The following is a 20,841-nucleotide window of genomic DNA, read 5'->3' as shown; positions in this document are numbered from 1 at the left end:
ACAGAAATCTGAGAAACATTTCAGTCACGAGATTACCAGTTTATTATGAAAGGATATAATTCTGGAACAGCCAAATGGAAGAGATACACAGGGAAAAAAAGGAAAGGGGTCTGTAGCTTCCTTGCTCTCTGAGCATGCCACTCCCCCCAGCATCTCCGTACGTTCACCACCAGGAAGTTATCCTACCCCATCCTTTGGATTTTTACGAAGGCTTCATTACACAGTTATGACTGATTAAATCACTGGTCACTGGCAATTCAACCTCCAGCCCCTGGCCCCTCTCCAGGTCAGACAGGTGGGACTTCAAAGTTCCAAACCTCTCATCGCAGGGTTGGTTCTCCTGGCAACCAGCGGCCATCTTTATGTGCTTCCCAAAAGTCACCTCATTAACATAACAAAAGACACCTTTATGGCTCTCTCAGGAAATTCCAAGGGTTTTAGGAGCTCTGCACCAAGAACAGGGAAGACCAAATAGATTATTTCTTATTGTAACTCACAGTATCACATCTATTATCTCGATAAAGCTGCCATAGGGTAGAAAAAAAAAAAAGGGTGAGGATCATTTCCTTAGGATACAGTCTCAGAGACAAAAATACCAGTCTTTGATATATATGTCAAAATGCTTTTGGAAAAAAAAAGGGGGGGGGTTCTACAGATTTATACTCCCTCCAGCAATAAATTTCGTACCTATGTCACTGTACTGAGGTGAATTGGCACCACTTCTTAAATCCTAAATCTGGTAAGAGAAACGTATTGTTATTAAAGTTGAACACTTTTTTCCATATTTTAGTAACTTTCTTCTTCTGCAAAGGGTAAGTTCTTAGGCTTTAAAATAGACATCTCTGGGGCGCCTGGCTGGCTCAGTTGGAAGAGCACGCAACTCTTGATCTCAGGGTTGTGAGTTTGAGCCCCATGTTGGGTGTAGAGATTACTTAAAAATAAAATTAAACAATACATTAGATGTTAAAAAAAAAAAAAAAGAAGATAGTAGGAAGGGGAAAATGAAGGGGGTGAAATCGGAGGGGGAGACGAACCGTGAGAGACTATGGACTCCGAAAAACAAACTGAGGGTTCTAGAGGGGAGGGGGGTGGGGGGATGGGTTAGCCCAGTGATGGGTATTAAGGAGGGCACGTACTGAATGGAGCACTGGGTGTTATACGAAAACAGTGAATCATGGACCACTACACCAAAAACTAATGATGTAATGTATGGTGATTAACATAATAAAATTTTTAAAAAATTAAATAAATAAACAGACATCTTTATGCACACAACTGTTACACTATAAACCAAGAGATTAGTTACTTTCTTACCATTTTGGCCAGCAATAATGAACTCAGCCTCACTCTGTTCTACTTCAGCTTTTAACTTCAAAACTTTCCTTGAAGTCAAAATACTTTTTAAAAGAGTCTCAAGAACCATTCTCCTCCTAAAATAGGCAGATTAAAAGGACACTACAATATGAGTCCACCCGGGGTTACATGAATTTCCAGTTTCCTGACTGCAATTCACTTTCAAGTAAAATGTCCAACTGACTCTGGAGATGTTTTAAAGTAACATGGAGTAGCAAAAAGGAAATGAAATATTAACACTTTCTACAATCCAGGTACTGAGGTGTACCTCATTTAATCCTACCAAGCCTATTAACCTCACTTAATAAAATTAAAATCACTGAGACTGAGGCCTTGGCCACGCAGCAAATATGTGGCAAAGTTATGGATCAAACTAAGGTGTGCCTAATTCCAAAGTTCCTATTCTTTCTGCCACTTAACAATGCTTCCCAAGTCAATGACTCTGAAAATCAGACATTTTGAACAGTAGTTCTGCCATTTATTATGTGACTAATTTCTGAGCTTTGTATGTATCCTTTTTATAAAAACAAGGTTTTTATTCACAAAATAAATATAAAAATGCTAAAAATTCACTGTGAAATTGAAGTTTAAAAATACCTATTTCTTAAACAGCAAAATGTACAGAATAATTCTAGACACTTTCCTTGAATTTATATCAATATTTCACTGAACCTTCCAACATTTACAAACATGTGATCACTCGCTGAAAAACATTTTTTTAGGAACTAACTGCCAATCTCCCCTTCACACAAAAATGCATCATTTCTCAACTATAATGCTTTTTATTCTTCTTTACCACATGAGACATGTTTTCAGTATTGTATGCACCATTCAGGAAGTAGCACTACGTTAAGAGAAATGACTACTTCAGCTATTTAAGAAGAGATAAAGAGCACAGGAGCTTGAGAGCAAGCAGTAGTACAATAAAGAAAAAGACAAGGTAAAAAAACAATAAAAACAAGGTAGGAAACCAACTTTCTACTCTACCATAGCTAATGAATATAGCTGTGATAAAGGAAAAGTCATTTAAATTATACAACCCTTAAGGACTCTTGATTAGCTTTTAAAAACTACTTTTAGTCCAAAACAGCTACCTGATAAGATTAGGACTGATTTCCAAAGCATGGAATATACCAATATATATGAGGGATTCTTCCACAAGGATCTGCACATACATGAAAACAAAAATCAACTCAAACATTAATACACGAATTCTTAAACTAAAACTTTTTTTCCAAGAACTCCCTCACTCCTCATTCTGACATATTAAAAAGGGTAGCAATATTTAATGAAATTGTCACAGACTGGATAAAAGCCTTTAATAAAACACATTTTTCTTCTAAAATTATTTTAATATTGGGGCGCCTGGGTAGCTCAGTTGTTAAGCATCTGCCTTCGGCTCAGGTCATGATCCCAGGGTCCTGGGATGGAGCCCCACATCGGCCTCCCTGCTTGGTGGGAAGCCTGCTTCTCCCTCTCCCACTCCCTCTGCTTGTGTTCCTGCTCTTGCTCTCTCTCTCTGTTAAATAAATAAATAAAATCTTAAAAATAAATATGTAAATAAATAAGATTATTTTAATATTAAGGCATCAATAGGACTGGGGCAGACCAAAAAATATGAACTTATCTACAACCCCTTATTTTACCCTAGGGCTATTATTAAAATAAGTCTACTGTACACAAAATCATGTACTGTTTTCCTTAGCTGGTATAACACAATCAAGCTATTGTGCAATGGTAAAAGAGCTCTCAAGAAAAAATTACTGCTCAAGTAATTTTTGAGTCGAGGTGACTTACCACAATTATACTCTCCATAAACACCATTGTTTTTAATCATAACTTTACTTACAGCTTTACCCACTGTCAAACAAAATTTTCACTTTCCAAAGAGATTCTTTCAAACTAAAGTAATAAAAGTAATGCTTTTATGATCACAGTATTTGCTAAATTGTGTACTAAGATTTTATTTCGGTTAAAAAAAAAAAAAAAAGAAAAACCACTTATTCATCGACGTGCCTGGAAGGACACTCAACAAAACATGACCAGTGGTTATTTAGGATGGTAGAATTACGGATGTGTTTTTTTTTTTTCTTTAGCTTATTCATATACTCTGATGCTCTGCATCAAACACAACTTTTTTTAATGCTTGTGAATGAGAGAGAGAGAACCTGAGTTAAAGGATAAGAAATATAGGTGCCATATTTTAATTCAATATCAACAATTCAAATCCACTTATTCAGAGTTAACATAATGCAAATGTCACTCAAGAACTGTCAGTAAATCGACAAAGCTCAATTTTTAAATTAATTTCCTCAAGAAAATTTTAAATCTCCGCAGGTGCCTGTAAGAAAATAATCTGTCTCTTTATAGAATTGGGGGGGGGGGAGATAAGGGTGGAAAATGGCACGGTATGTCCAGGTGATCATAGGAGAGACAAAGAGGAAAAACAACTAAAGCTGAGAAATAGGACCATATAATTTCATTGATTCAGAGATACGGATTCACAGAAAAAATCAGAGTAACAGGAAGTAAATGATCAGAGACATCAGGTAAGCACTTAGAGGATAACGGGCAAAAGAAGAAAACAAAAAAGCCAGGAAAAAAAAAAAAACTGAACTCAGGTATATTTATGTAAATCATGTAAATCATTCTGAAAAGCAAATTTTAAAATAAAAGGTACCTAATAATTTATGACTCAAATTGAATCAGCTCTGCTTTCTTCACCAGGAAAAGAACACCTTACCATGGGCGTAGCAACTCAGTAGCAAAACCAAAAACACCTTCAAAGGCCTCTCAAGATCTTTTATGCCTGCTTTGGAATGAACTAGTCAAAGTAAGGTGTATAGTTAAGCAATTAATATACAAACACACAAATAACCAGTTTTTACACAATAAAAGAATCTACAAATCATCATCAGATGTGAAGGGGATGCAACTTTGAAAAACAAAAAAGATACAGCACTGAGGTAAGTCACGGACTGAACTGACTTCACAGACCACAATGAGGAAATTATCTTTAAACCAAAATAACTCCGCTAGGTTAAACCATAAGAAAAAATGCTTGTCGATATTCAAGCACTTTTTATCCATAAAAACAACAATTTCATATGGTTCCACCCAGTGGCTGGCTGATAAATATTTAACAACTACCTCTCTGGAAAAAAGGCCCTGATTTATAGCTTTTGCAGATTCCCATGTCATAAACAGTCCTACCATAACCAGTTTCGAGCTGCCAACATGATGTCACTGAACATGGAGCTGGAAAGATGCACAAGATCAGCTCACCAGCTCCAACACACCACTAGTTCTACCCAATACTCTGATCTAAGGATCATCAGAGCAATTTCATACTTTCCTTAAATCAGGCTTTTGCCTGAATATTCCCATTTCCTACTCCCCTAGGTTAGAAGGAATACATCTTTGACACTTTAAGACATCACTACACTAAAATTCATTCACAATAAAGAATAGATGAGATTACTATTTTTATTCATTCAACACTTTTTTACTAAACACTTATCTAGTGTCATGTAGTATTCTGAGCATTGTGACAGCAAGGAACAAGAAAAAGGAGTTCCTTGCTCTCATAAGGGTTATTATCTATTTTCGGACACACTTAAATTAAAAACATATTAAAGTCTGACAAATGCTATAAAGAAAGTGTAACAGTGATGGGAGGGTGCTACTTTAAACTGAGTGGCGAGGAAATGAGGTGATATTTAAGCTGAGATCTTCAAGATAGGAGGCCAGCCTTGCAAAGATCTGGGAACCATCATTTCAAACAGAGGAAACAACTAGTATAAAAACCCTAACACAAGAACAAGCAAGGCCTGTTTGAGAAATTAATTTGTGGCTAAAGGCAGTGAGCAAAGGTGAGCCACTCTGAGTGGCTGTCAGGTCCATATTATATCGACAGTGTGAGTGAGTTTGTATTTTCTGGGAGAGTACAGTTTGTATTTTATTCTGAGTAAAATGGGAAGAGTAGTTTGATAAATCTGTTAAATGAACAAACGAATGCATACTTTGACAACCCCTTAAGAGATTTGGTTCACAGCCTATTACTTACATTCACTTTTCTCAATATGATCATTTTGATTACTTCACAATCCACCTAGAATATTATGATGTTAAAGCAGGCCACAGTAGGCCTCAGACTACGAATATACCTGAAATAAATTTAGAGGTTTGACTACTTATCAGTTCAGAAATAAGGATTTTTTAGAAAGAGAGAGAGAAAGAAAACAAGTGCACGCAAGAGAGGGGGGAGAGGGACAATCAGAGAAGGGGGAGAGAATCTTAAACAGACTTCATGCCCAGCGCAGAGCCCACTGCCCAGTACAAAGCCGGATGCAGGGCCAGATCTCACAACCCTGAGATCATGACCTCAGTCGAAACCAAGAGAAGTATGCTTAACTGACTGAGCCACCCAGGTGCCCCAGAAAGAAGGATCTTACTAATCCAAGATGGGTATTTCATACTTGAAATTGTGACATGAATTTGTGCGCACACACACACACACACACACGGGGGTGGGGGGGGCAGTGGCAGAGGGAGAAGCAGGCTTCCAGCTGAGCAGGGAGCCGGACAAGGCACTCGATCCCAGAACCCAGGGATCATGACCCAAGCCAAAGGCAGACACTTAACCAATTGAGTCACCCAGGTGCCCCTAAAAGATTTTTTTTTTTTTTAATCAACAGGAAATGACACTTATAACTTAGAAAAAAAGAGTTTAAAAATAAATTTTAGGGGCACCTGGCTGGCTCAGTCAGTGGAGCGTGTGACTCTTGGTCTACGGGCTGTGGATTTGAGCCCCACGTTCGGTGTACAGATTGCTTGAAAATAAAATCTCCAAAATTAATTAATTTTTAAAAGGGTTTACAAAATCTTGTCTCAGCATAATGAAATACTGAAAGTGTGCATTATCATTAATTTCCCCGGCACTCCTATTTCCTACCTAAATATTACTTAAATTACAGTTTTAAAAATGCATTTATACATATTCAAGTATTTTTCATTTATGAGCACAAACATGCTTATAAATATTACTCAATAAAATTGTGCACATTAATGTAGCTAGCTGCTAGCTTACCACAGAACTACAGTAAAACTACTTATAGGCCCCGCCTTTTCCAAGGGGGGCGGTAAATAGGCAGTGTAATACTGAGAGAACAAAGCATACTAATAAATTTGTGTAAGCTGAAAATCTCTCTCTAAAGCTATGACACCTCTGGACTCTCTACAAAAAAATTAAGAAATGCTAAGAACATCGTCCGATAAAGCACTTTCTTGATAACAGCAACTTACTTTAACAAAAGGAGTTTGGCAATAGAAAACCAACCAAGTTTTGGATCCCAATCTCTCTTGAACCAATATCCCTGATAAAAGAAAGGTGTAATATAGCCCAACTTCAAGAGCCTAAGTCCATGTAAATCACCAACACTCAGAATTCAAGAAAAAGCCCAAAAGAAGTACGGAGCAAGCCAAAAATGGTTTGTGTTGTCACCCTACTTCCAAATCAGGCTTTTCTTTTTATTTTGTTTACCTTACCTCCCTGTTCCTTTCCTACCTCCTCTGTCCATAACCATTTCCCCATGTATTCTTTTTTTTTTTTAATTTTTTTTTAATGTTTTATTTATTTATTCATGAGAGTCAGAGAGAGAGAAAGGGGGGCAGAGGCAGAGGGAGAAGCAGGCTCCCCGCCTAGCAGGGAGCCCGACGTGGGACTCGATCCCGGGACTCCAGGATCATGACCTGAGCCAAAGGCAGACGCTTAACCATCTGAGCCACCGAGGCGCCCTCCCCATGTATTTTCACTTTGCATACACAAAAATTGATTTGAACATACTTTCTCTCCTTGTATCTAAATTTTCTTACTTAATTTTTCCAGGACTACATGGTTTTAAGTGAAATATTTTTAGTCAGGCGCCTGGGTGGCTCAGTCGGTTAAGCGACTGCCTTCAGCTCAGGTCATGATCCCAGGGTCCTGGGATCGAGTCCCACACTGGGCTCCCTGCTCTGCGGGGAGCCTGCTTCTCCCTCTCCCACTCCCCTTGCTTGTGTTCCCTCTCTTGCTGTGTCTCTCTCTGTCAAATAAATAAATAAAATCTTTAAAAAATATATATATATATTTTTAGTCAAAATACTTTTGGTTATACAAACATACACAAAAGCTGTTTTCAAAGACATGAATAACAAGATAAGTGGTCATTCATTGAGCAAATGTAAATGCCCATCATGTGCATGTCTCTGTTCTGAATACTGGATATTCTGCAGTGAATAAAAGAAAGGTCTTTCCCTAAGGACACTAAAGCCAAACTGCTTGGCAGGTTCGAGAATAAACCAAGGAAAAAGTAATAGGACATGTCAGAGAGGTAAGAGGCACAGATGATGGAGGGCCTTGCAGGCCCTGTTGTATTCTGGCTTTTACTCTAAGGAAAGCCACCAAAGGATTTTGAACATCAAAGTAACATAATTCAACTTGCATTTCAAAAGGATCACCCTGCTACTGTTCTGAGAACAGAAAAGAGCAGAAGCAGCAAAGAGACCAGGAAAGAGACTACTAAAATAAGATAGGCAAGAGATGATGGTTGCTTAGAGAAGAGTGTCAGCAGTGGTCTTATGGTAGACTTTAAGGTATGATACATTATTTTGAATTAGATGTGGGGGTGTGAGAAAGTGAAATCAAGAATGTCTACCAGGTTTCAGCCACAAAAAACTGAAAGATGGGGTGGACACCTAGAAGATGAGGGAGATGGGATAAGAGCAATCATTGGAGTAGGAGAGAAACAAAGATGGAGAGGTCAGTCTTGACTTATGAAATATGGGATATCTAATTAGGAATGTTGACTCAGCAGTTGGGTACACGTGTGGAGGTTAGGAAAGAGACCCAAGCTGAAGATAACATTTTTAGTTTGAAATATATGATAATTCCAGCTAGAGAATAGGATGAGATTACGAAAGACTACATATAAATATAGAAGAGACTTAAACATAGAGCTCTGGGACACTGCCTTATTTTTTAGAAGTTGGGGCTACAAAAAAGAACCAGAAAAAGAAACTACAAATAAGTAGTAGTGTCCCAGAAGCAAGGGGAGAAAAGGTTTCAAAGAGAAGAAAATTATCAACCATGTCAGATGCTGCTGCTGCATCCAAGGGGACTAGGACTGAGAACTGACTAGGGAATGAATTACCAAGGAGCTCACTGGTAAGGTCAACAAGAGTAGAGTGGAAAAAAAAAAAAAAAAAAAAACCACCTGAATGTAATGGATCCAAAAGAGATAGGAAGGACTGTTGACCACAAATAACTCTTTTAGAAAACGGTAGCTGAAGAAAAATGTGGTGCTGGGGGAGGTTTGTTTGTTTTAAAGATGGGAGATACTTCAGCATATCTCTACCCTGATTAGGAATGATCAAGTAGAAATGGCAAAACGGTGATGACATAGCTCACTGGCAGGCAGGAGCCCGGGATGAATACTGAGGCAATGCAATATCCTTGACAGGAGAAGGGGATAGAACCAAGGGCAAGAGGAATGGAACCCATGATCACAGCAGAATAGAAAATGCAGAGTGTGGGTATAGATGCGAAAAGAGATGAAAAAGTTTTTTTCTGATTGCTTTCATTTTTAATATACAGGAAGCAAGGTCGTCAGCAGAAAATGCAAAGAGGTACTAGAGTTTTAAGGAGAGATGTAAAATAGTCATTTAGGGGAGTGGGAGAGTGATTCAACCAGGGAAATGTACTAAGATTCCAGAACTGGGGCACCTAGCTGACTTAGTCGGTGGAATGTGGGACTCTTAATCTCAGGGTCCTGAGTTGGGAGTGCCACATTGGGTGTAGGGATTACTTTAAAAAAAAAAAAAAAATTTTTTTTTTAAGATTACAGAACTGTGGGCAGCATGAAGGACCCTCCTAATTTACAGGGAGATGAGGTCAGCATCAGTGTTTGGTTTTTTTCCCTCAAGCCATACTCAAATGCCACGTACAGGCTAGTCTAGATGGGGGGGGAGGGGAGGGGAGCAAACTACAGGTGAGTAAAGAACTGCTATAGAGAACTGAGGGTGTACAAAAGTAAAATTTCTAACAGTGGACCATGGATTCAAAGCATGGATGTGGAGGAAGGAGGGCTTGGGACAGTATAGCAGCAACATTCTATAGGTCCCAGACACAGAAGTACTGTGTAAGTGGGGTAATTAACAGAAAGAGCCGGAAAGGTACAATGTTGAGGTCCTAGTGGAATGCATGAAACTGCATATTATGAAATAATCTTAGTAAAGGGCAGGTCTGGTTAAAAAGTTATAGAACTACTATGAAGACTAAAGCAAAACCTCTCCTTGGGCATAGTGAGCCTGCAGATGAGGGAAACTGGAAGATGAAGGGGCAGTAACAGAAGAACTGTATCACAAGAATTGTAGCTGGAAGGTTCCCAGACATGGAATCCCCAAGAAAACCATTTCCAGCACTTCTGGAGAAAGTCCACTTTGAACAACCTGCCCGATTCAGAAGGCACCAGTGCCCAGAGCACAACAGGATGAGCCACATTAAAATCACATCTTTCCCCCCACTTCTCTTTCCCCACTGACCTGGACCCTGGACAGGTGAATGGACAGCACAGTCAAGAGAAGCTGGTAAAATAAAAGACACCTACTAGGACTCTTGCTCCAAAGCAGACTTCTGGGCTCACAAAGTTCTGAGCCATAGAGAGAAGTTTTAAATTGTGTAACAGTTTTAACACTGAATATTATACTGAACTGTACCTTCCAATGACTAAAGTAACACTATCATTGACAAGTAAGCACAAGAATTTTTATTACCTAAAACTAACTAGAAAAGGTACCTGACCTTCCTAAAAGCTCATCCAGAGGCCGGGAAAGACTTAATCTATAGGGACAGTTTGAAGGTATAGGGAGAGAGTTGTTCTCTCCTTAAGCTTTATCAAGTCCCATCCACTGCACATACCAGTTCCACAAATACCCATGGGTTCTCACCATACGTAAGTGCAAAATATACACAATGCTGAATATACAAAAAAATCATTTTTGCTTTATTAATCAAAAAGTGGAAGTATATTATTAAGCTACATGGAACAAAATGATTTTATGTTTTACTAACAGATGCTTACAATAATCCAAAGGTTTAACAAGAAATCTTAGCATGAATTTCTAATTGGGTAAGAAATAAAATGAAAATATCAGTGCTCATCATTTAGTCAATTTCAAAGATACCTAAATTTAACATGGAGTTATCTAATGCTTTCTAGGAAAAAGAGGGAGTTTGTTTTACTGTAATCCATTTTGACTAAAATACATTTGCAGGTATTTTATGGTGTCATGATAAAGACAACTTATTACCAAGTCTTTAGGCTTTCAGTTCAGAAACTCCCTTTGGATGGATTCCCATAACTCGTTCAGCTAAATCCTGCTCTGTTCATTGTTTGTTTGTATTACAGAAAAGTTCCAGTATTCTTAAGCTTTGAAGTGAGGTAGCAGGATGCACACAGTTAATTATTAATAAGCTAAATTTCAAGTTTTTCCACATGGTATGGAAAAAAAAATCAGGATAAATTCCCTCACCTAACTAGTAAGTAAGAATTAAGGATAAGCACACATTTCACTCAGTTCTTCTCAAGAATGCACAGGGAACCCATAATATTCCTCTCAAAAATATTACTAACATTTTTCAATAAAATGTTAAAATATTTCATGAGAACTGAGATTAAGAACACTATAACAGATGAAAACCAATATGCATTTCCAGTTGTGAGGAAAAAAAACTTACAAAGCGTTAACAAAAGTACCCCAGACTCATCCTAAAGCAGATGAAAACCTAAACACTTTCAAAAAGCGACACCTGGGACGTAAAAAATGTAATAGCAACCTGTCCTAGAGAATGTGAGAAATTACTTACAAAGCACTTTGGAAATGTTTTTATACAAATGCTAATTGATACTAACAATCTATACAAAAATGAGCACAGCTGCAATGCTTTTTTATGGACATCATTCTTAATCACTTTATTAATTACATCTGATAAAGGAAACACTTTGTAAAGCATTCTGAGGGGTCTTAAAAAAAAAATGAACAAACTCCCTACTCCCATCCTGTCACACACACACACACACATACCCTAAGGATGAAAGCATCAACATTTCAAATACTCCAACAATTATAAAATGGGATGATCCTGGAATTTATTTAGACTCAAAACATTATAAACTATTCTGAGATAGAAATACTTTGAAAATACAATATTTTTTAAGGTACAAAACCCTATTTTTTTTTTAAGATTTTATTTATCTAGGGGCGCCTGGGTGGCTCAGTCGTTAAGCGTCTGCCTTCGGCTCAGGTCTCGATCTTAGAGCCCCAGGATCAAGACCCACATGGGGCTCCCTGCTCAGTGGGAAGCAAGCTTCTCCCTCTCCCACTCCCCCTGCTTGTGTTCCCTCCCTCGCTGTATCTCTGTCAAATCAATAAATAAAATCTTTAAAATACTTTATTTACTTGACAGACAGCAAGAGAGCACAAGCAGTGGTAGTAGCAGAGCGGGAGGGAGAAGCAGGCTCCCCGCTGAGCAGGGAGCTGGAACCCAGGAGGGGCTCGATCCCCGGACCCTGAGATCACAACCTGGGCCGAAGGCAGCCGCTTAACCGACTGAACCAGCCAGGCACCCCATGGGTTCTTATTTCTTGAAAAAATTTTAATATGTCTCAATACTGTTGACTGTCATGAACTCTGATGATGAAGCTTGTATCCAAATACAATACACCAAGCATTTTTTATTCAACATATCACAGCTTGCTTACACTTCTTAAACATCACTTTATCACCTACTACGAGGTTTCTCATCAGCACCAGACTATCAACAGTATGTTGTCGGGATGCCTGGGTGGCTCAGTCGGTTAAGCATCTGCCTTCAGCTCAGGTCATAATCCCCAGGTTCTGGGATGGAGCCCCACATCAGGCTCCTTGCTCAGCGAGGAGCCTGCTTCTCCTTCTCCCTCTCCCTGCTGCTCCCCCTCCTTGTACTCTCTCTGTCAAATAAATAAAATCTTAAAAAAAAAAAAAAAGTATATTGTCAAAGTAACTCTTCCCACAAGAAACATACGTTAAAAAAAACAAACAACGAAAAATACAACTCTCTACCACTAAAACTTAAGGGATTACTTTCCATATTACTCCCAGGCACAACCACAAAAAGCAAGCAGCCAACCTAAAAATCTTTGAAAGTTCTATCTGAAAGTACATTATCTTCAATAATGTATAAGGTGTTAACAAGTCAAAAGATCCACCTAAACTGAAATGCCATCTATGACAAAATTCTTAATCTACATTATTTTGTAATGATCAAAAAAATGACACTGGAACACATCAATATGGCCTTCTGATGAGACCAAACAAAATAAGCACTTTTTTAAAAAATCCTGTGTATATAAGACAAAAGCAGGCAATGCAACCTTATGTTCAGAATAAATACTACAAACAGTATTCTCCTTTTAGTAAGCAGTTCCATCACAGTTGCGATACTAGCAGGAAAGTCCAAATATGGAAGCACAAATTATTACTACTCCTTCCCTTTTCAGCATGATCAAGTCAATACTGTATTTATCTGTAAATAGTGACTAAAAGATCAAAATAAAGCTTCCAAATAGGTGCTTTATTTAAAACATTTCTTGTAGAAAAGTAATCCACTGTTTCTCCTTGGAGATTCTGAAAAATAAAAAATGTCGTATAACAAAGATTATTTACAGAAAACAACCAGAAGTGCATTACTCTTCAATAAATACACTGTACCAAAATCATCCAGTATGGAAGGAGGGAAAAAAAAAAAGTTGGTTAAACCTCCTCCTCCCTTCATTTTAAAATGTAGATTGATTTTATTAAACTGACAATAAGAAAATGTAACCTAATAATCTCAGCCCTATGAAGTTACTTATTAACCTTTAAGTAGACTTAGGGATCTATACTTCCTGCACTCCACCTGCCAGCTTCCCTTGTAAGTAGTCAGTAGGGGTGTAAGTCGGTCCTTACTTGCAACATCGATAATGAGGAAAGAACTTCACGCTCAGGTTAAAGCGATAATTGTGGGTTTTGTTTGCTTCTAGAAACGTTACCAACACAGGTGCCACCACCTAATGGCTGCTCCATGAATACCGGTTGAATAAATGGTAGGGTTTAATTAGTGCAACATTAGTTTTCTTTCCCCCCTAACTTTAGAGAGCCTCTGGCTCAAAAAGCAACTGAAGACCATGCCGCCACGGCCCGCCAAAAGCACATAAACTATTTATTCATAATGAAATAGACTTTGGGCGTCTCAAAAGAACAAAATACAATCCAAACACCTCTCCTTTAATTTCTTTCTTTCGAAAGAAAAGCAGAAATAACACTTACCTTTTAACACTTATTTTTAAACAACAGAAAATGTCAACCAACTTCCCCTCAAAATGAAAAATTTCACATTTCAACTACATATTCTACACTTGTAACACCGATAACAACTGATCATCAACACTATCAATATGGTGGGTAAAAACAAAAAAGCAGCATATAAACAAAAACTGCATGCGGTTTGCCAACGTTTTTTTCCTTGAGTCAAGAGGGTATGTGCCTAAATTTTCCTAGCTGTGAGATCAGTTTTCATGTTTCAAGATTCGTTCATTCAAATATTTTACTGAGCACCTACTATAAGCCAGACTCTTTAAAACAAAGTATGTCAATTCTGTAAACTGAACATCAGCACCAAATTCCCCTACAAAAGTTTATCATTTGAAATAGCAGCAGACAAGGAGAAATTCCAATGTTTCCAGTACACACGAAGTCAGCCCACCGGGGCTTTTCAGCTGTAAATGCGGCATCAGCGAGCCTCTACCTACCACGCCGTCACCAAAAATCACAACTGAAGCGGCGAAGGAAGGACAACCTGTAAGAGTAACACGAGCTCCTCCGCGTAGGTGGTCGGGCAGGGCTCCCTCTCCGGGGCCCAAAGAGAAGCGCCGCGAGACCCGCGGGCGGAACGCGCAGCACGCCTCCGGCGAGAGCCCGGGCTCCCGAGCAGGGGTTCCCGCCCCCCCCCCCAAACCCTCACCTGGAAGACCCCGGCCCTCCCCGCCCGCCCTTCGCGCCTCCCCTCCCGACTCCCAGACCTGCAAAGTTGGGGGGAGGGGGTCTTTTCATTTCCATTTTACATCAGGCTGGCGGTTGGCTCCCTCAGCCGCCCGCCTGTCGTCAGTTTTGAACTGAGCATGTAACCATTCCCCAGAAGGAATGGAAGAAAAACCAAAGGCAGGGTCCGCAGGAAGACCTCGCCCAGACCTGAAAATGGAGCCGCAGGCTCAGCCCGCAGCCCGCAGCGCGCGGGGGGCAGGGCCGGGCCGCGCTCCCCGCCGCGCCCTCGGCGGCGGGGGTTCGAGGCTGCGGGCCCCCGCCCAGGAGGCCGCGAGGGCGAGGTGTGGGGGCCGGCGCGCGAGCCGGGCCGGCGGGACACTCACCGTCGCCTTTGTCTCGACCGCGGGCTCCAGCCGCAGCCGCTCCCGGTGCCGGCTCCGCGGCTCCTGCCACCCCCACGCCCGCAGCTGCGCTCCCCGGCGCGCTCGCCGCTTCCTGGCCCCTCCCCCCGCGCCCAGGCTCGCGCGCGGGCGGAGCGAGAGGCGGCGCGCGCCCGCAGAGCCGCGGGAGGGCAGCGCCGCCGCGCAGCTGCCGCCGCGCCGGCCCCACCCCCTGCCCCGCCGGGGCGTTGGACTCAGCCCGCGACCCCCGCAACGCGCGGCGCCCTGCAGCTGCGCGGGCTAGGAAGCCCCCTCCTGAGGGAGCGGGGGGCCGCGAGCCGGGGTGGGAGCCCGCGCGGGAAGGGACGCGCCGGAAGATGGCGACCAGGGCTGGGTGGGAGCGCACGAGAGCCCCTCCTCGCCCTCCGCCCGGCGGCGGGCAACGGCGGCTCGCGCCCCTTCCCCGGACCGCGCGGAGGGGCGGTGCCTGCGCTCCAGGGGGGACCGCTGACGCTCCCGGGCTGGCCAGGCTGGGCGCTGAGCCCTGGCACCACTTGTCGGTTCGGTTGGAAGCGGTGGAGGGAAAGATGCCCTGAAATCGCCGGACCACCGCTTTTTATTAATGGAAACGTCAGAATCATTGAATCTGTCATAACCAACTGGCTTTCATGGCCTAGAAGTGCCACCTGACATTTGAAAAGCGTGAAATTACTTGTCTCCTGGATCTCTGAATCTTCTTTCGCTGTATGTTTTATATATCCCAGAAATCAGAAATACCTGAGAGTCCCCATCCAGCAATCAACCTTCCACCGAATGCCTACAGTAAGTTTTCAGGCCTACAACACTTAGAATATGATGTAGTAATATGTACGTCTTCTTCATCTGGATTGATTATATTAGTACAATACTAGTTTTCTTTTCCCCCTAAGTTTCTAGTTCTCGCTTGCTCAAAAAGCAGTTCAAGACCTAGCCAGGTCCTTCTAGCTAGTTGCTCAGAACAAATATTTTGTGGAGTCCTTGGCTCCCTTTCTTCTCTGATCTTCACCTCCAAGCTGTCAGGCAAGACTGTTGTACTCTCAGAGTAAATCAGAATCAGACCAATCAGTGCATTACTTCCGTCTTCTGACTTGGATCGTACTTCACTGGCCTGCTAAATGGTCTCTCTGCCCACCATTAACTCACTCTATTGTCAGAGCAACAAACAGAACACTGTCTTACAAGAAAAGTCGGCTCCGGTCTCATCTGGCCCAAACCCTCCAGCAGCTCCCTATTTCATTGTCTGTAAAAGCTAAGGTCTTTATGGTGACCTACGAACCCTTGGTTTTGCCTGTTCCCTTCACCTGTCTCACTCCAGCTCCAACTACCCTTTGTTGCTTGAATATTCCAGACTACTACTTAGGGCCTTTGAAGTGTCGCTCCTTTCCCAGGAACATTCTCCCTCAATGTCCACTTTCCCTCTTCTAACTCCTTTCTCAAATCTCACCCTAACAGTGATGCTTAGACTGACCACACTATTTAAAATTGCAACTACCCCAACCCCAACTCTCATTCCTTCCTAACCTGCTTTTTTATTTCCATGACACTTTAAACCTTGCAACAATCTTTATAATTTATTTATTTTGTATGTTTATCTCTTAATGCCTGTCTTCCCCAATATAAGATGGAATTTTGTCTGTTTTGTTCAGCTGATGTACCCTGGCGCCTAGAGTAAATGAAAAAAATGTTTAAATCCCCTGAGACGATAAAAAGTGCAAAGAAAAAAAAAGACCAATTTTTTTATTTTAAATTTGCTCTTTGTCCCAATTTCTATTAGTTAACCATAGATCCTTATCTACATTATAATAAAAGCATTTCAATTTTCTAGTTATTCTGAGTACAGTGAAAACTTGACATTTAATGCAGTTTTTCTGACCAGTGATATCCTGGTATCCTAGTTCAAAAAAATAGGAATAACATAATAAACTAGAGGAAGCTTTCTGGCCTGAAATTCAAAGGCATATTAATTCTAAAAATTTTCTAGGACAAAAAAACCAGGAAGTTCCTACAACTGCATGTGAATCTATAATTACCTCAAAACTAAAAGAAACATGGGATGCTAAAAAAAAAAAAAGCCCAGAAAATTCCTGAACTTAATATGTCTGGTATGTTTGTAACCCTTCCTTTGAATTGCTAACGTAGTCATTTTGTGTGAATGCCTTAAAAGTAGCATTTCCTATCATTTATTCATAAGGGTTAACGTTCATTACATAAACATTTGTTTTCAGGTTTCCCATAGGTTTATAACACATCATATGCAACTGAATACCCTGATAATATCTAATTTCAGTTGCTACAGCTATTCATACACTTCTCTTGTCAATAGAAAAAAAAATCAATTAAGAATACAATTCTTGAAGGATACCTTTTGTATGAAAGTCTGTGTGTATAATTATTTGCTCAGTATCACATTTATAGCATAGTTTCTTTACATATTTTATTTATCCTTTATGATTTAAAACAGTTTAAGGCTACAGATTATTCTTACAATTTAGATTATTTTTTATAAAATTAGACTACTTTTGTTTAAGAACCACTGATAATGTGTTTCATCAATGTCAAAACATGGTTTGTAATTATGATAATACCAAATAATAATTTTTCTGGAGTTAATATAATGATGCTTTAATGATGACTATCATTAAAATTGTTTCCAAGTACAATCTTGTCAAAAGGACAAGGTAGAAAATAGACACTGTTTATAACTTATTCACATAATGTACACTGAAAATGCTGCTAAAAGTAAACCCAACTGTTGTAGTACAAAGGTTTTTTGTATTACAAACTGCTTTGCACACTTACTAGTTCGTAAGCAAGAAAATGATCTCAACAAAACTAGCGGTATATTTGTGTCATAACAAATGGAGATGTTAACACCAAGAACAATAGCAAGAATGTCTTTGTCTGTCACTACTCATGACCTCACATCGCCGCCACATTGATCTGATTCTTCAATCTTTACTTAGTTAAATACATTTTCCTTTAAACATGTAAAAGCACATGAATTTTTCCTAAAAGTATGGTATTAATATTTTAAAATTACTTTCCAAAATTTAGTACTAGTTACTGCTCACATATAGGAGAGATGGTGTATGGCGTGAGAGTCTGGGGTTCAAACTCTGCTACATAATTAGCTGGGTGACCCTGAGCAAGATTCTTAATCTTTCTAAACGTATCTTTTCTTCTAATTTAATGAGACCATAATAATGCTTACCTCCAAGAATTGTTGTGAGAAATCCATGAGAGAACTCACCAAAGTTCTTAGCCCTGGGCCTGGCACATGCTAAGTTCTGGTAAATGCTAGCTACTATCATTACACAAGCATATAATTAAGCTCATTACCCTATATTTTTATACTGAGAAAATGGCTCATAATAGGACCCAAATGGGATGGTTTGAGTTCTACATCTAGATAGTATAATATGCAATTAAATGAACATTTTTAAAGAGGCACTAACATTTCTTCTACCACCACCAGTGGTAGGCATAGTTCTAGATAACAAGGAAGCTAAAAGAAATAAGGCCCAGACCTAGAATAGCTTTATAGTTGAACAACAAGAGACATACAGTTAGCAAATAACTACTTTCAAAGTAGTATGAGCATACTTCCTGGTTTGTCAGGGACACCTCTTATCCTGGCTTAATAGTTTTTTGTGCCCACTTTCATTCTCAATGTGTCCAGGTTTAGACAATAAATTATGTGGTCACCCCTAACTAGATGTATGGCTTGCTCAGAATATAGAAAAGGAACCATCAGTTCTATGTAAAGCTATAGAGACTTACATTGCTCCTTGAAAAGAACAGTTAAATTGCCAAGTGGACCAAAAAGAAGGAGCAAAAGAAGGACCAAAAGAAAGGCAAAGGGAAGATTTCATTTTTATTATTCCAAGTCAAAACCAGAAAGTGTTTGTATACTTGTTAATAGACTTAGTAAATTCCCTTGACCAAAATGTTAAATGAATTAGTTAGGTGATTTCGTACTTTTCCCTAAAGATATAACAGCAACACCCCAAGACACAAACAATATAACATGTATTCATTTATTTATACAATAAATATCTATTGAGCATCTATTATGTACACATATGTCTGTCTTGGATGATAGAAGATACAAAAAAATTTTATAAGCAGCATAATATCTAATGGCAAACACCAAATACCTTAGCTAGTAGTCAACATGAGAGACACAGAGCACATGAAGTGTGATTTGGAGAGAGAAAAATCAGGAAACACCTGGAACTGATTGAGAAAGTAGAAAATGACCAGTTCAAAGGAGTATCATAATCCATGGCCCTTTCTGTGATGGAAGCAGTCAAAGGTAGAAGAACCTAAGTCAAACTTCACTTCACACTTTTACCCAGAGCTGCCCCTTGCTGTTTATCAAACCACAAATATTCATTGAATGCCTGCTGTTTGCCAGGTAGCATACCAAGTGCTGTGGGAAAAACTTAGTATAAAGCATGGTCTTTGTCCTTAATGAAATGTCACACAGCAACATTTGAATAATTAGACACAGTAGCCTTATGAATGCAGTGGAGGGGATCACTGAGGTCTGTATTGTCAGAAAAGGTCTCTTGGAGGGAAAGGAATTTGAGGTGGGTCTCTGGGAAAAAGGGAGTAGATCAGTGTTTTCTAACTGTTTATTGCATACTGTAGACCAGAAGTCTTACCTCTAACATAAACAATCAACTAACACATATTTTTTTGTTTTTTAGAAAGAGAGAGCGTGAGCAGGGGAGGGAGGGGCAGAGGGAGAGAGAGAATCTTAAGGATGCCCCACACCCAGTGTGGAGCCCAACACCGGGCTTGACCTCACAAGCCTAAGATCATGACCTGAGCTAAAATCAAGAGTCAGAAGCTTAACCAACTGAACCACCTAGGCATCCCATATAACACATATTTTGTATGTCACATGTATTTATATTGTATTCTTACCATAAAATAAGCTAAAGAAAAGAAAATGTTATTAAGAAAATCCTAAGGAAGAAAAAAAATCCTAAGGAAGAAAAAATACATTTATAGTACTGTGCTATATTTATCGAAAACAATCCGTCTATAAGTGGACCCACATAGTTCAAACTCATGATGTTCAAGGATTAACAGTAATTGCAATATAGCCCCTCAGCTCAAAACAAAAACCAAAAATCAAAAAATGAAACAAAACAAAACAAAAATAAAACCAACACCACCAACAACAAAAGCATTAGGAATTGTAATAAAAATGCCCCTGGTGACAACTAGAGAAGAAGAAAGGAGCCTTTTGAGAATCATTCTGCTATGTCAGCTTAGAGACTACCAGTGACTAAGAATTCCCTTTTTTTTTCTTTTTTCTTTTTTTTATTCTTACCTATATATGGCAGGTAATTCAGATTTTCCACATATGATAGTGAGAAAAGTTTCCTTGATACATTTGTTAAAATTAAAAAGGAATAAGCTATAAGAAACCTCTCAAGTAAACAATAGTAGCAATAAAGAGAAAGGAGATGTGGCACTTAGGAGAGCACAAAGTTTGGCAAACAAAACTTCAGTAACTAGCACTTAACTAGGGGCGAGTTCCCCGGAAGAGCAAAAACCACGATGGATTTTGAGCTGAGCATTGGCAGATTGGCATATGAGAGTGGGGAAAGTCCAAAAGGCAGGTAACCAAGAGGGACTGCGGTCTGTACTGTTCTGGGAGGAGAGCGTTACTCCCTGCACCTTGAGGAAAGTCCTTGGCTCAGAGAAACCAGGAGAATTGGCCCCTGTGACCTGTTAGGAAGCCATTCAGAAGGCACCAGTGGGACTCCCACCTTTGCGGTTTACTAGCGCTTCAGCAGGAGGAAGCTCCAACATAGCTCAGTGTGTCTAGACACTGCTGCCCTTAAACCAGGTAGGACAGAAATGTTACAGTTCCGCCTAACACACTTAACCTTTGTGTTGCTTTTGCAAAGGAAGTTTATGATTAGTAAGATTTGAGGGTAAAATTGGAAGAAAG

At 39.8% G+C, this 20,841-nt stretch overlaps 1 protein-coding gene across 5 annotated transcripts in view; it reads right to left on the bottom strand.

Moving 5' to 3' along the window:
- The window catches only part of CDC42SE2 (CDC42 small effector 2), a 185,768-nt gene that overhangs the window by 96,623 nt on the left and 68,304 nt on the right, over positions 1 to 20,841 (bottom strand). The window contains exon 1 of one of the 5 annotated variants that reach the window (XM_035014055.1): positions 14,835 to 14,944. The exons of the other annotated variants lie outside the window; for them this stretch is intronic. The gene's annotated coding sequence lies outside the window, so the exon portion shown is untranslated. Of the gene's footprint in view, positions 1 to 14,834; positions 14,945 to 20,841 lie in introns of those variants that run through there. 5 annotated transcript variants of the gene reach the window in all.

This window comes from Mirounga leonina, unplaced genomic scaffold (genome assembly GCF_011800145.1).
Source record: "Mirounga leonina isolate KUSES-001 unplaced genomic scaffold, KU_Mleo_1.0 Mir_168, whole genome shotgun sequence".
Taxonomy (NCBI): Eukaryota; Metazoa; Chordata; class Mammalia; order Carnivora; family Phocidae; genus Mirounga; species Mirounga leonina.
Note: the sequence above shows the minus strand (reverse complement) of the source record. Positions and strands in the feature narration are given on the sequence as shown.